The 16,697-nt window shown below is 32.6% G+C and overlaps 10 non-coding genes across 10 annotated transcripts; all 10 read left to right on the top strand.

Moving 5' to 3' along the window:
• Positions 1-910: 910 nt before the first annotated feature.
• Positions 911-984, top strand: TRNAI-AAU (transfer RNA isoleucine (anticodon AAU)). Its single transcript has one exon. It is a non-coding gene; the product is annotated as a tRNA-Ile (tRNA).
• Positions 985-2,569: 1,585 nt separating this feature from the next.
• Positions 2,570-2,643, top strand: TRNAI-AAU (transfer RNA isoleucine (anticodon AAU)). Its single transcript has one exon. It is a non-coding gene; the product is annotated as a tRNA-Ile (tRNA).
• A 1,588-nt stretch (positions 2,644-4,231) lies between these two features.
• On the top strand, positions 4,232-4,305 carry TRNAI-AAU (transfer RNA isoleucine (anticodon AAU)). The gene has a single exon. It is a non-coding gene; the product is annotated as a tRNA-Ile (tRNA).
• A 1,586-nt stretch (positions 4,306-5,891) lies between these two features.
• On the top strand, positions 5,892-5,965 carry TRNAI-AAU (transfer RNA isoleucine (anticodon AAU)). The gene has a single exon. It is a non-coding gene; the product is annotated as a tRNA-Ile (tRNA).
• A 1,592-nt stretch (positions 5,966-7,557) lies between these two features.
• Positions 7,558-7,631, top strand: TRNAI-AAU (transfer RNA isoleucine (anticodon AAU)). The gene has a single exon. It is a non-coding gene; the product is annotated as a tRNA-Ile (tRNA).
• A 1,588-nt stretch (positions 7,632-9,219) lies between these two features.
• On the top strand, positions 9,220-9,293 carry TRNAI-AAU (transfer RNA isoleucine (anticodon AAU)). Its single transcript has one exon. It is a non-coding gene; the product is annotated as a tRNA-Ile (tRNA).
• Positions 9,294-10,885: 1,592 nt separating this feature from the next.
• Positions 10,886-10,959, top strand: TRNAI-AAU (transfer RNA isoleucine (anticodon AAU)). The gene has a single exon. It is a non-coding gene; the product is annotated as a tRNA-Ile (tRNA).
• Positions 10,960-12,546: 1,587 nt separating this feature from the next.
• On the top strand, positions 12,547-12,620 carry TRNAI-AAU (transfer RNA isoleucine (anticodon AAU)). The gene has a single exon. It is a non-coding gene; the product is annotated as a tRNA-Ile (tRNA).
• Positions 12,621-14,211: 1,591 nt separating this feature from the next.
• TRNAI-AAU (transfer RNA isoleucine (anticodon AAU)) lies at positions 14,212-14,285 on the top strand. The gene has a single exon. It is a non-coding gene; the product is annotated as a tRNA-Ile (tRNA).
• Positions 14,286-15,877: 1,592 nt separating this feature from the next.
• On the top strand, positions 15,878-15,951 carry TRNAI-AAU (transfer RNA isoleucine (anticodon AAU)). The gene has a single exon. It is a non-coding gene; the product is annotated as a tRNA-Ile (tRNA).
• Positions 15,952-16,697: the final 746 nt, after the last annotated feature.

Raw genomic sequence — 16,697 nt, 5'->3', positions numbered from 1 at the left:
AAGAAAAGAAATTCAATACTTTATATATATTATTTCAATTTTCTAATAAGCTCAGGGATGCAATAGGTATTATGTAGAATATTTGTCCAAACCCAATGATAATATATAAAAAGTAACCTATTTTTTAAAGGAGAAGATAGATACTAGAAACCTAAATGCCTAGGACCAATTTCAGTTGGAGCATCACCCCTTATGTTATCCTAGCATTGAATTGACAGTTTTTCAGTATTTCCATATTTGCATATCAGCCACTTACAATTGTTTCAAGCTTTATAACAGAGGACTGCCTTTTTTATAGACCAAGGATGAAAGTCTCTTGTGAGTTAAGTCTGATAATGACATCACAATTTGTAAATTAAGCTATAGTATGATTACAGAGTGTAGACTGAATAAAAAGTGCTTTCCTATGGATTGAAGTTTGTATTTTCTTAAGCTTTGCATTCCAAAATGGGCTAGCATTCTTTATTTCCAATGGGCACATTAAGTTACTTTCCCAATATATATTTTTTTGTGTTAAAAGTTATTCATACACAACTTGGTAAAACTTACTAAATTTAATACATAATGGATTACATCCTGGATTATCTTTTTCAACAATCTGTAAATTTACAATTAAAAATTGTGTATTAGATTTTTTAGATTGATTTTGCTTAGATTTGCATATACTCCTTGAATAAATTGTCTATTTTTATACTATTAGTAGATGCCTTAATCTTTGTTATTATCCTATCTAATATTTATTTTTATTTTGTAATGTGGAAAGAAACTGGAGCATTTTTATGATACCCATGCTTCAAGTGACTCTATGGCTTAAGCTTTTTTTTGAAAAATGAAATGCTATAAAAACAAAATATGATCTGTGCTTTGAGGTACATTTGCCAGTTTTGTGTTTGCTTGCAGTGATATCTGTGGCCGGTTAGCTCAGTTGGTTAGAGCGTGGTGCTAATAATGCCAAGGTCACGGGTTTGATCCCCGTATGGGCCATTTGCTTTTCTTGATGGACAAGAATGGAATAAGCTCATCGGTGGAGTGCATGAATACTTGAAAACATCATAGACACATATATCACAAAATTTCTTCAAATACATATCAGAAGCCAGTGGGAGTGTCATCCTTTGGCTGATGAAGATTTTTCTCTACATGGCTCAGTGACTTTTGTCTCAAATCAAGCAATATGGCATAACTAAGATATGCAAGGGCAAATTAATCAGTTATTATATTGCTGCTCAAACATAGAGGGCACTAGGTGTTACTAGAAGAAGAAGATATGTGCTCCCCTCTCATTAGTGCACACTGAAGTAAAAAAAAATGGAGAATTTCTAAAGACCAGAGCACAAGTAATGGATCTTTGCATTCTTATTGCATCTTTTCTTATTTCCAAATATTTGACATACTTCTGATTTGATAAGTTTAAAAATGAGTTTAAACAAAGGACACCACTGAAGATGATGGAATTTATATGAATTTTAAATGAAGATTTGCAATACTCATACATTGAATGAAAATGGAGCTTTGAACAAAAGGAAAATAAACAATGTTAGCTCCCACGAGATATGAATTCAAATTACTAGATTCAAAGTCCAGGGTGCTAACAATTACACCATGGAACCCTCACCTGAGCAATGGCATCTACTGAAGTGCGCTCATCTTTTAAATGCAAAGAAAAGAAATTCAATACTTTATATATATTATTTCAATTTTCTAATAAGCTCAGGGATGCAATAGGTATTATGTAGAATATTTGTCCAAACCCAATGATAATATATAAAAAGTAACCTATTTTTTAAAGGAGAAGATAGATACTAGAAACCTAAATGCCTAGGACCAATTTCAGTTGGAGCATCACCCCTTATGTTATCCTAGCATTGAATTGACAGTTTTTCAGTATTTCCATATTTGCATATCAGCCACTTACAATTGTTTCAAGCTTTATAACAGAGGACTGCCTTTTTTATAGACCAAGGATGAAAGTCTCTTGTGAGTTAAGTCTGATAATGACATCACAATTTGTAAATTAAGCTATAGTATGATTACAGAGTGTAGACTGAATAAAAAGTGCTTTCCTATGGATTGAAGTTTGTATTTTCTTAAGCTTTGCATTCCAAAATGGGCTAGCATTCTTTATTTCCAATGGGCACATTAAGTTACTTTCCCAATATATATTTTTTTGTGTTAAAAGTTATTCATACACAACTTGGTAAAACTTACTAAATTTAATACATAATGGATTACATCCTGGATTATCTTTTTCAACAATCTGTAAATTTACAATTAAAAATTGTGTATTAGATTTTTTAGATTGATTTTGCTTAGATTTGCATATACTCCTTGTCTAAATTGTCTATTTTTATACTATTAGTAGATGCCTTAATCTTTGTTATTATCCTATCTAATATTTATTTTTATTTTGTAATGTGGAAAGAAACTGGAGCATTTTTATGATACCCATGCTTCAAGTGACTCTATGGCTTAAGCTTTTTTTTGAAAAATGAAATGCTATAAAAACAAAATATGATCTGTGCTTTGAGGTACATTTGCCAGTTCTGTGTTTGCTTGCAGTGATATCTGTGGGCGGTTAGCTCAGTTGGTTAGAGTGTGGTGCTAATAATGCCAAGGTCACGGGTTCGATCCCCATATGGGCCATTTGCTTTTCTTGATGGACAAGAATGGAATAAGCTCATCGGTGGAGTGCATGAATACTTGAAAACATCATAGACACATATATCACAAAATCTCTTCAAATACATATCAGAAGCCAGTGGGAGTGTCATCCTTTGGCTGATGAAGATTTTTCTCTACATGGCTCAGTGACTTTTGTCTCAAATCAAGCAATATGGCATAACTAAGATATGCAAGGGCAAATTAATTAGTTATTATATTGCTGCTCAAACATAGAGGGCACTAGGTGTTAATAGAAGAAGAAGAAGATATGTGCTCCCCTCTCATTAGTGCACACTGAAGTAAAAACAATGGAGAATTTCTAAAGACCAGAGCACAAGTAATGAATTTCTGCATTCTTATTGCATCTTTTCTTATTTCCAAATATTTGACATACTTCTGATTTGATAAGTTTAAAAATGAGTTTAAACAAAGGACACCACTGAAGACGATGGAATTTATATGAATTTTAAATGAAGATTTGCAATACTCATACATTGAATGAAAATGGAGCTTTGAACAAAAGGAAAATAAACAATGTTAGCTCCCACGAGATATGAACTCAGATTACTAGATTCAAAGTCCAGGGTGCTAACAATTACACCATGGAACCCTCACCTGAGCAATGGCATCTACTGAAGTGCGCTCATCTTTTAAATGCAAAGAAAAGAAATTCAATACTTTATATATATTATTTCAAGTTTCTAATAAGCTCAGGGATGCAATAGGTATTATGTAGAATATTTGTCCAAACCCAATGATAATATATAAAAAGTAACCTATTTTTTAAAGGAGAAGATAGATACTAGAAACCTAAATGCCTAGGACCAATTTCAGTTGGAGCATCACCCCTTATGTTATCCTAGCATTGAATTGACAGTTTTTCTGTATTTCCATATTTGCATATCAGCCACTTACAATTGTTTCAAGCTTTATAACAGAGGACTGCCTTTTTTATAGACCAAGGATGAAAGTCTCTTGTGAGTTAAGTCTGATAATGACATCACAATTTGTAAATTAAGCTATAGTATGATTACAGAGTGTAGACTGAATAAAAAGTGCTTTCCTATGGATTGAAGTTTGTATTTTCTTAAGCTTTGCATTCCAAAATGGGCTAGCATTCTTTATTTCCAATGGGCACATTAAGCTACTTCCTTAATATATATTTTTTTGTGTTAAAAGTTATTCATACACAACTTGGTAAAACATACTAAATTTAATACATAATGGATTACATCCTGGGATTATCTTTTTCAACAATCTGTAAATTTACAATTAAAAATTGTGTATTAGATTTTTTAGATTGATTTTGCTTAGATTTGCATATACTCCTAGTCTAAATTGTCTATTTTTATACTATTACTAGATGCCTTAATCTTTGTTTTTATCCTATCTAATATTTATTTTTATTTTGTAATGTAGAAAGAAACTGGAGCATTTTTATGATACCCATGCTTCAAGTGACTCTATGGCTTAAGCTTTTTTTTGAAAAATGAAATGCTATAAAAACAAAATATGATCTGTGCTTTGAGGTACATTTGCCAGTTTTGTGTTTGCTAGCAGTAATATGTGTGGCCTGTTAGCTCAGTTGGTTAGAGCGTGGTGCTAATAATGCCAAGGTCACGGGTTCGATCCCCGTATGGGCAATTTGTTTTTCTTGAAGGACAAGAATGGAATAAGCTCATCGTGGAGTGCATGAATACTTGAAAACATCATAGACACATATATCACAAAATCTTTTCAAATACATATCAGAAGCCAGTGGGAGTGTCATCCTTTGGCTGATGAAGATTTTTCTCTACATGGCTCAGTGACTTTTGTCTCAAATCAAGCAATATGACATAACTAAGATATGCAAGGGCAAATTAATCAGTTATTATATTGCTGCTCAAACATAGAGGGCACTAGGTGTTACTAGAAGAAGAAGAAGATATGTGCTCCCCTCTCATTAGTGCACACTGAAGTAAAAAAAATGGAGAATTTCTAAAGACCAGAGCACAAGTAATGGATCTCTGCATTCTTATTGCATCTTTTCTTATTTCCAAATATTTGACATACTTCTGATTTGATAAGTTTAAAAATGAGTTTAAACAAAGGACACCACTGAAGATGATGGAATTTATATGAATTTTAAATGAAGATTTGCAATACTCATACATTGAATGAAAATGGAGCTTTGAACAAAAGGAAAATAAACAATGTTAGCTCCCACGAGATATGAACTCAGATTACTAGATTCAAAGTCCAGGGTGCTAGCAATTACACCATGGAACCCTCACCTGAGCAATGGCATCTACTGAAGTGCGCTCATCTTTTAAATGCAAAGAAAAGAAATTCAATACTTTATATATATTATTTCAAGTTTCTAATAAGCTCAGGGATGCAATAGGTATTATGTAGAATATTTGTCCAAACCCAATGATAATATATAAAAAGTAACCTATTTTTTAAAGGAGAAGATAGATACTAGAAACCTAAATGCCTAGGACCAATTTCAGTTGGAGCATCACCCCTTATGTTATCCTAGCATTGAATTGACAGTTTTTCTGTATTTCCATATTTGCATATCAGCCACTTACAATTGTTTCAAGCTTTATAACAGACGACTGCCTTTTTTATAGACCAAGGATGAAAGTCTCTTGTGAGTTAAGTCTGATAATGACATCACAATTTGTAAATTAAGCTATAGTATGATTACAGAGTGTAGACTGAATAAAAAGTGCTTTCCTATGGATTGAAGTTTGTATTTTCTTAAGCTTTGCATTCCAAAATGGGCTAGCATTCTTTATTTCCAATGGGCACATTAAGCTACTTCCCCAATATATATTTTTTTGTGTTAAAAGTTATTCATACACAACTTGGTAAAACATACTAAATTTAATACATAATGGATTACATCCTGGATTATCTTTTTCAACAATCTGTAAATTTACAATTAAAAATTGTGTATTAGATTTTTTAGATTGACTTTGCTTAGATTTGCATATACTCCTTGTCTAAATTGTCTATTTTTATACTATTAGTAGATGCCTTAATCTTTGTTATTATCCTATCTAATATTTATTTTTATTTTGTAATGTGGAAAGAAACTGGAGCATTTTTATGATACCCATGCTTCAAGTGACTCTATGGCTTAAGCTTTTTTTTGAAAAATGAAATGCTATAAAAACAAAATATGATCTGTGCTTTGAGGTACATTTGCCAGTTTTGTGTTTGCTTGCAGTGATATCTGTGGCCGGTTAGCTCAGTTGGTTAGAGCGTGGTGCTAATAACGCCAAGGTCACGGGTTTGATCCCCGTATGGGCCATTTGCTTTTCTTGATGGACAAGAATGGAATAAGCTCATCGGTGGAGTGCATGAATACTTGAAAACATCATAGACACATATATCACAAAATCTCTTCAAATACATATCAGAAGCCAGTGGGAGTGTCATCCTTTGGCTGATGAAGATTTTTCTCTACATGGCTCAGTGACTTTTGTCTCAAATCAAGCAATATGGCATAACTAAGATATGCAAGGGCAAATTAATCAGTTATTATATTGCTGCTCAAACATAGAGGGCACTAGGTGTTACTAGAAGAAGAAGAAGAAGATATGTGCTCCCCTCTCATTAGTGCACACTGAAGTAAAAAAAATGGAGAATTTCTAAAGACCAGAGCACAAGTAATGGATCTTTGCATTCTTATTGCATCTTTTCTTATTTCCAAATATTTGACATACTTCTGATTTGATAAGTTTAAAAATGAGTTTAAACAAAGGACACCACTGAAGATGATGGAATTTATATGAATTTTAAATGAAGATTTGCAATACTCATACATTGAATGAAAATGGAGCTTTGAACAAAAGGAAAATAAACAATGTTAGCTCCCACGAGATATGAATTCAAATTACTAGATTCAAAGTCCATGGTGCTAACAATTACACCATGGAACCCTCACCTGAGCAATGGCATCTACTGAAGTGCGCTCATCTTTTAAATGCAAAGAAAAGAAATTCAATACTTTATATATATTATTTCAAGTTTCTAATAAGCTCAGGGATGCAATAGGTATTATGTAGAATATTTGTCCAAACCCAATGATAATATATAAAAAGTAACCTATTTTTTAAAGGAGAAGATAGATACTAGAAACCTAAATGCCTAGGACCAATTTCAGTTGGAGCATCACCCCTTATGTTATCCTAGCATTGAATTGACAGTTTTTCAGTATTTCCATATTTGCATATCAGCCACTTACAATTGTTTCAAGCTTTATGACAGAGGACTGCCTTTTTTATAGACCAAGGATGAAAGTCTCTTGTGTGTTAAGTCTGATAATGACATCACAATTTGTAAATTAAGCTATAGTATGATTACAGAGTGTAGACTGAATAAAAAGTGCTTTCCTATGGATTGAAGTTTGTATTTTCTTAAGCTTTGCATTCCAAAATGGGCTAGCATTCTTTATTTCCAATGGGCACATTAAGTTACTTCCCCAATATATATTTTTTTGTGTTAAAAGTTATTCATACACAACTTGGTAAAACATACTAAATTTAATACATAATGGATTACATCCTGGGATTATCTTTTTCAACAATCTGTAAATTTACAATTAAAAATTGTGTATTAGATTTTTTAGATTGATTTTGCTTAGATTTGCATATACTCCTTGAATAAATTGTCTATTTTTATGCTATTAGTAGATGCCTTAATCTTTGTTATTATCCTATCTAATATTTATTTTTATTTTGTAATGTGGAAAGAAACTGGAGCATTTTTATGATACCCATGCTTCAAGTGACTCTATGGCTTAAGCTTTTTTTTGAAAAATGAAATGCTATAAAAACAAAATATGATCTGTGAATTTGAGGTACATTTGCCAGTTTTGTGTTTGCTTGCAGTAACATCTGTGGCCGGTTAGCTCAGTTGGTTAGAGCGTGGTGCTAATAACGCCAAGGTCACGGGTTCGATCCCCGTATGGGCCATTTGCTTTTCTTGATGGACAAGAATGGAATAAGCTCATCGGTGGAGTGCATGAATACTTGAAAACATCATAGACACATATATCACAAAATCTCTTCAAATACATATCAGAAGCCAGTGGGAGTGTCATCCTTTGGCTGATAAAGATTTTTCTCTACATGGCTCAGTGACTTTTGTCTCAAATCAAGCAATATGGCATAACTAAGATATGCAAGGGCAAATTAATCAGTTATTATATTGCTGCTCAAACATAGAGGGCACTAGGTGTTACTAGAAGAAGAAGAAGATATGTGCTCCCCTCTCATTAGTGCACACTGAAGTAAAAAAAAATGGAGAATTTCTAAAGACCAGAGCACAAATAATGGATCTCTGCATTCTTATTGCATCTTTTCTTATTTCCAAATATTTGACATACTTCTGATTTGATAAGTTTAAAAATGAGTTTAAACAAAGGACACCACTGAAGATGATGGAATTTATATGAATTTTAAATGAAGATTTGCAATACTCATACATTGAATGAAAATGGAGCTTTGAACAAAAGGAAAATAAACAATGTTAGCTCCCACGAGATATGAACTCAGATTACTAGATTCAAAGTCCAGGGTGCTAACAATTACACCATGGAACCCTCACCTGAGCAATGGCATCTACTGAAGTGCACTCATCTTTTAAATGCAAAGAAAAGAAATTCAATACTTTATATATATTATTTCAAGTTTCTAATAAGCTCAGGGATGCAATAGGTATTATGTAGAATATTTGTCCAAACCCAATGATAATATATAAAAAGTAACCTATTTTTTAAAGGAGAAGATAGATACTAGAAACCTAAATGCCTAGGACCAATTTCAGTTGGAGCATCACCCCTTATGTTATCCTAGCATTGAATTGACAGTTTTTCTGTATTTCCATATTTGCATATCAGCCACTTACAATTGTTTCAAGCTTTATAACAGACGACTGCCTTTTTTATAGACCAAGGATGAAAGTCTCTTGTGAGTTAAGTCTGATAATGACATCACAATTTGTAAATTAAGCTATAGTATGATTACAGAGTGTAGACTGAATAAAAAGTGCTTTCCTATGGATTGAAGTTTGTATTTTCTTAAGCTTTGCATTCCAAAATGGGCTAGCATTCTTTATTTCCAATGGGCACATTAAGCTACTTCCCCAATATATATTTTTTTGTGTTAAAAGTTATTCATACACAACTTGGTAAAACATACTAAATTTAATACATAATGGATTACATCCTGGATTATCTTTTTCAACAATCTGTAAATTTACAATTAAAAATTGTGTATTAGATTTTTTAGATTGACTTTGCTTAGATTTGCATATACTCCTTGTCTAAATTGTCTATTTTTATACTATTAGTAGATGCCTTAATCTTTGTTATTATCCTATCTAATATTTATTTTTATTTTGTAATGTGGAAAGAAACTGGAGCATTTTTATGATACCCATGCTTCAAGTGACTCTATGGCTTAAGCTTTTTTTTGAAAAATGAAATGCTATAAAAACAAAATATGATCTGTGCTTTGAGGTACATTTGCCAGTTTTGTGTTTGCTTGCAGTGATATCTGTGGCCGGTTAGCTCAGTTGGTTAGAGCGTGGTGCTAATAACGCCAAGGTCACGGGTTTGATCCCCGTATGGGCCATTTGCTTTTCTTGATGGACAAGAATGGAATAAGCTCATCGGTGGAGTGCATGAATACTTGAAAACATCATAGACACATATATCACAAAATCTCTTCAAATAGATATCAGAAGCCAGTGGGAGTGTCATCCTTTGGCTGATGAAGATTTTTCTCTACATGGCTCAGTGACTTTTGTCTCAAATCAAGCAATATGGCATAACTAAGATATGCAAGGGCAAATTAATCAGTTATTATATTGCTGCTCAAACATAGAGGGCACTAGGTGTTACTAGAAGAAGAAGAAGAAGATATGTGCTCCCCTCTCATTAGTGCACACTGAAGTAAAAAAAATGGAGAATTTCTAAAGACCAGAGCACAAGTAATGGATCTTTGCATTCTTATTGCATCTTTTCTTATTTCCAAATATTTGACATACTTCTGATTTGATAAGTTTAAAAATGAGTTTAAACAAAGGACACCACTGAAGATGATGGAATTTATATGAATTTTAAATGAAGATTTGCAATACTCATACATTGAATGAAAATGGAGCTTTGAACAAAAGGAAAATAAACAATGTTAGCTCCCACGAGATATGAATTCAAATTACTAGATTCAAAGTCCATGGTGCTAACAATTACACCATGGAACCCTCACCTGAGCAATGGCATCTACTGAAGTGCGCTCATCTTTTAAATGCAAAGAAAAGAAATTCAATACTTTATATATATTATTTCAAGTTTCTAATAAGCTCAGGGATGCAATAGGTATTATGTAGAATATTTGTCCAAACCCAATGATAATATATAAAAAGTAACCTATTTTTTAAAGGAGAAGATAGATACTAGAAACCTAAATGCCTAGGACCAATTTCAGTTGGAGCATCACCCCTTTTGTTATCCTAGCATTGAATTGACAGTTTTTCAGTATTTCCATATTTGCATATCAGCCACTTACAATTGTTTCAAGCTTTATGACAGAGGACTGCCTTTTTTATAGACCAAGGATGAAAGTCTCTTGTGTGTTAAGTCTGATAATGACATCACAATTTGTAAATTAAGCTATAGTATGATTACAGAGTGTAGACTGAATAAAAAGTGCTTTCCTATGGATTGAAGTTTGTATTTTCTTAAGCTTTGCATTCCAAAATGGGCTAGCATTCTTTATTTCCAATGGGCACATTAAGTTACTTCCCCAATATATATTTTTTTGTGTTAAAAGTTATTCATACACAACTTGGTAAAACATACTAAATTTAATACATAATGGATTACATCCTGGGATTATCTTTTTCAACAATCTGTAAATTTACAATTAAAAATTGTGTATTAGATTTTTTAGATTGATTTTGCTTAGATTTGCATATACTCCTTGAATAAATTGTCTATTTTTATGCTATTAGTAGATGCCTTAATCTTTGTTATTATCCTATCTAATATTTATTTTTATTTTGTAATGTGGAAAGAAACTGGAGCATTTTTATGATACCCATGCTTCAAGTGACTCTATGGCTTAAGCTTTTTTTTGAAAAATGAAATGCTATAAAAACAAAATATGATCTGTGAATTTGAGGTACATTTGCCAGTTTTGTGTTTGCTTGCAGTAACATCTGTGGCCGGTTAGCTCAGTTGGTTAGAGCGTGGTGCTAATAACGCCAAGGTCACGGGTTCGATCCCCGTATGGGCCATTTGCTTTTCTTGATGGACAAGAATGGAATAAGCTCATCGGTGGAGTGCATGAATACTTGAAAACATCATAGACACATATATCACAAAATCTCTTCAAATACATATCAGAAGCCAGTGGGAGTGTCATCCTTTGGCTGATAAAGATTTTTCTCTACATGGCTCAGTGACTTTTGTCTCAAATCAAGCAATATGGCATAACTAAGATATGCAAGGGCAAATTAATCAGTTATTATATTGCTGCTCAAACATAGAGGGCACTAGGTGTTACTAGAAGAAGAAGATATGTGCTCCCCTCTCATTAGTGCACACTGAAGTAAAAAAAAATGGAGAATTTCTAAAGACCAGAGCACAAATAATGGATCTCTGCATTCTTATTGCATCTTTTCTTATTTCCAAATATTTGACATACTTCTGATTTGATAAGTTTAAAAATGAGTTTAAACAAAGGACACCACTGAAGATGATGGAATTTATATGAATTTTAAATGAAGATTTGCAATACTCATACATTGAATGAAAATGGAGCTTTGAACAAAAGGAAAATAAACAATGTTAGCTCCCACGAGATATGAACTCAGATTACTAGATTCAAAGTCCAGGGTGCTAACAATTACACCATGGAACCCTCACCTGAGCAATGGCATCTACTGAAGTGCACTCATCTTTTAAATGCAAAGAAAAGAAATTCAATACTTTATATATATTATTTCAAGTTTCTAATAAGCTCAGGGATGCAATAGGTATTATGTAGAATATTTGTCCAAACCCAATGATAATATATAAAAAGTAACCTATTTTTTAAAGGAGAAGATAGATACTAGAAACCTAAATGCCTAGGACCAATTTCAGTTGGAGCATCACCCCTTATGTTATCCTAGCATTGAATTGACAGTTTTTCTGTATTTCCATATTTGCATATCAGCCACTTACAATTGTTTCAAGCTTTATAACAGAGGACTGCCTTTTTTATAGACCAAGCATGAAAGTCTCTTGTGAGTTAAGTCTGATAATGACATCACAATTTGTAAATTAAGCTATAGTATGATTACAGAGTGTAGACTGAATAAAAAGTGCTTTCCTATGGATTGAAGTTTGTATTTTCTTAAGCTTTGCATTCCAAAATGGGCTAGCATTCTTTATTTCCAATGGGCACATTAAGTTACTTTCCCAATATATATTTTTTTGTGTTAAAAGTTATTCATACACAACTTGGTAAAACATACTAAATTTAATACATAATGGATTACATCCTGGGATTATCTTTTTCAACAATCTGTAAATTTACAATTAAAAATTGTGTATTAGATTTTTTAGATTGATTTTGCTTAGATTTGCATATACTCCTTGAATAAATTGTCTATTTTTATGCTATTAGTAGATGCCTTAATCTTTGTTATTATCCTATCTAATATTTATTTTTATTTTGTAATGTGGAAAGAAACTGGAGCATTTTTATGATACCCATGCTTCAAGTGACTCTATGGCTTAAGCTTTTTTTTGAAAAATTAAATGCTATAAAAACAAAATATGATCTGTGAATTTGAGGTACATTTGCCAGTTTTGTGTTTGCTTGCAGTAACATCTGTGGCCGGTTAGCTCAGTTGGTTAGAGCGTGGTGCTAATAACGCCAAGGTCACGGGTTCGATCCCCGTATGGGCCATTTGCTTTTCTTGATGGACAAGAATGGAATAAGCTCATCGGTGGAGTGCATGAATACTTGAAAACATCATAGACACATATATCACAAAATCTCTTCAAATACATATCAGAAGCCAGTGGGAGTGTCATCCTTTGGCTGATAAAGATTTTTCTCTACATGGCTCAGTGACTTTTGTCTCAAATCAAGCAATATGGCATAACTAAGATATGCAAGGGCAAATTAATCAGTTATTATATTGCTGCTCAAACATAGAGGGCACTAGGTGTTACTAGAAGAAGAAGAAGATATGTGCTCCCCTCTCATTAGTGCACACTGAAGTAAAAAAAAATGGAGAATTTCTAAAGACCAGAGCACAAATAATGGATCTCTGCATTCTTATTGCATCTTTTCTTATTTCCAAATATTTGACATACTTCTGATTTGATAAGTTTAAAAATGAGTTTAAACAAAGGACACCACTGAAGATGATGGAATTTATATGAATTTTAAATGAAGATTTGCAATACTCATACATTGAATGAAAATGGAGCTTTGAACAAAAGGAAAATAAACAATGTTAGCTCCCACGAGATATGAACTCAGATTACTAGATTCAAAGTCCAGGGTGCTAACAATTACACCATGGAACCCTCACCTGAGCAATGGCATCTACTGAAGTGCACTCATCTTTTAAATGCAAAGAAAAGAAATTCAATACTTTATATATATTATTTCAAGTTTCTAATAAGCTCAGGGATGCAATAGGTATTATGTAGAATATTTGTCCAAACCCAATGATAATATATAAAAAGTAACCTATTTTTTTAAAGGAGAAGATAGATACTAGAAACCTAAATGCCTAGGACCAATTTCAGTTGGAGCATCACCCCTTATGTTATCCTAGCATTGAATTGACAGTTTTTCTGTATTTCCATATTTGCATATCAGCCACTTACAATTGTTTCAAGCTTTATAACAGAGGACTGCCTTTTTTATAGACCAAGGATGAAAGTCTCTTGTGAGTTAAGTCTGATAATGACATCACAATTTGTAAATTAAGCTATAGTATGATTACAGAGTGTAGACTGAATAAAAAGTGCTTTCCTATGGATTGAAGTTTGTATTTTCTTAAGCTTTGCATTCCAAAATGGGCTAGCATTCTTTATTTCCAATGGGCACATTAAGTTACTTTCCCAATATATATTTTTTTGTGTTAAAAGTTATTCATACACAACTTGGTAAAACATACTAAATTTAATACATAATGGATTACATCCTTGATTATCTTTTTCAACAATCTGTAAATTTACAATTAAAAATTGTGTATTAGATTTTTTAGATTGATTTTGCTTAGATTTGCATATACTCCTTGAATAAATTGTCTATTTTTATGCTATTAGTAGATGCCTTAATCTTTGTTATTATCCTATCTAATATTTATTTTTATTTTGTAATGTGGAAAGAAACTGGAGCATTTTTATGATACCCATGCTTCAAGTGACTCTATGGCTTAAGCTTTTTTTTTGAAAAATGAAATGCTATAAAAACAAAATATGATCTGTGAATTTGAGGTACATTTGCCAGTTTTGTGTTTGCTTGGAGTAACATCTGTGGCCGGTTAGCTCAGTTGGTTAGAGCGTGGTGCTAATAACGCCAAGGTCACGGGTTCGATCCCCGTATGGGCCATTTGCTTTTCTTGATGGACAAGAATGGAATAAGCTCATCGGTGGAGTGCATGAATACTTGAAAACATCATAGACACATATATCACAAAATCTCTTCAAATACATATCAGAAGCCAGTGGGAGTGTCATCCTTTGGCTGATAAAGATTTTTCTCTACATGGCTCAGTGACTTTTGTCTCAAATCAAGCAATATGGCATAACTAAGATATGCAAGGGCAAATTAATCAGTTATTATATTGCTGCTCAAACATAGAGGGCACTAGGTGATACTAGAGGAAGAAGAAGATATGTGCTCCCCTCTCATTAGTGCACACTGAAGTAAAAAAAAATGGAGAATTTCTAAAGACCAGAGCACAAATAATGGATCTCTGCATTCTTATTGCATCTTTTCTTATTTCCAAATATTTGACATACTTCTGATTTGATAAGTTTAAAAATGAGTTTAAACAAAGGACACCACTGAAGATGATGGAATTTATATGAATTTTAAATGAAGATTTGCAATACTCATACATTGAATGAAAATGGAGCTTTGAACAAAAGGAAAATAAACAATGTTAGCTCCCACGAGATATGAACTCAGATTACTAGATTCAAAGTCCAGGGTGCTAACAATTACACCATGGAACCCTCACCTGAGCAATGGCATCTACTGAAGTGCACTCATCTTTTAAATGCAAAGAAAAGAAATTCAATACTTTATATATATTATTTCAAGTTTCTAATAAGCTCAGGGATGCAATAGGTATTATGTAGAATATTTGTCCAAACCCAATGATAATATATAAAAAGTAACCTATTTTTTAAAGGAGAAGATAGATACTAGAAACCTAAATGCCTAGGACCAATTTCAGTTGGAGCATCACCCCTTATGTTATCCTAGCATTGAATTGACAGTTTTTCTGTATTTCCATATTTGCATATCAGCCACTTACAATTGTTTCAAGCTTTATAACAGAGGACTGCCTTTTTTATAGACCAAGGATGAAAGTCTCTTGTGAGTTAAGTCTGATAATGACATCACAATTTGTAAATTAAGCTATAGTATGATTACAGAGTGTAGACTGAATAAAAAGTGCTTTCCTATGGATTGAAGTTTGTATTTTCTTAAGCTTTGCATTCCAAAATGGGCTAGCATTCTTTATTTCCAATGGGCACATTAAGTTACTTTCCCAATATATATTTTTTTTGTGTTAAAAGTTATTCATACACAACTTGGTAAAACATACTAAATTTAATACATAATGGATTACATCCTTGATTATCTTTTTCAACAATCTGTAAATTTACAATTAAAAATTGTGTATTAGATTTTTTAGATTGATTTTGCTTAGATTTGCATATACTCCTTGAATAAATTGTCTATTTTTATGCTATTAGTAGATGCCTTAATCTTTGTTATTATCCTATCTAATATTTATTTTTATTTTGTAATGTGGAAAGAAACTGGAGCATTTTTATGATACCCATGCTTCAAGTGACTCTATGGCTTAAGCTTTTTTTTTTGAAAAATGAAATGCTATAAAAACAAAATATGATCTGTGAATTTGAGGTACATTTGCCAGTTTTGTGTTTGCTTGGAGTAACATCTGTGGCCGGTTAGCTCAGTTGGTTAGAGCGTGGTGCTAATAACGCCAAGGTCATGGGTTCGATCCCCGTATGGGCCATTTGCTTTTCTTGATGGACAAGAATGGAATAAGCTCATCGGTGGAGTGCATGAATACTTGAAAACATCATAGACACATATATCACAAAATCTCTTCAAATACATATCAGAAGCCAGTGGGAGTGTCATCCTTTGGCTGATAAAGATTTTTCTCTACATGGCTCAGTGACTTTTGTCTCAAATCAAGCAATATGGCATAACTAAGATATGCAAGGGCAAATTAATCAGTTATTATATTGCTGCTCAAACATAGAGGGCACTAGGTGATACTAGAGGAAGAAGAAGATATGTGCTCCCCTCTCATTAGTGCACACTGAAGTAAAAAAAATGGAGAATTTCTAAAGACCAGAGCACAAATAATGGATCTCTGCATTCTTATTGCATCTTTTCTTATTTCCAAATATTTGACATACTTCTGATTTGATAAGTTTAAAAATGAGTTTAAACAAAGGACACCACTGAAGATGATGGAATTTATATGAATTTTAAATGAAGATTTGCAATACTCATACATTGAATGAAAATGGAGCTTTGAACAAAAGGAAAATAAACAATGTTAGCTCCCACGAGATATGAACTCAGATTACTAGATTCAAAGTCCAGGGTGCTAACAATTACACCATGGAACCCTCACCTGAGCAATGGCATCTACTGAAGTGCACTCATCTTTTAAATGCAAAGAAAAGAAATTCAATACTTTATATATATTATTTCAAGTTTCTAATAAGCTCAGGGATGCAATAGGTA

This window comes from Pseudophryne corroboree, chromosome 11, assembly GCF_028390025.1.
Source record: "Pseudophryne corroboree isolate aPseCor3 chromosome 11, aPseCor3.hap2, whole genome shotgun sequence".
Taxonomy (NCBI): Eukaryota; Metazoa; Chordata; class Amphibia; order Anura; family Myobatrachidae; genus Pseudophryne; species Pseudophryne corroboree.
This window is presented reverse-complemented; position numbering and strand designations above follow the sequence as displayed.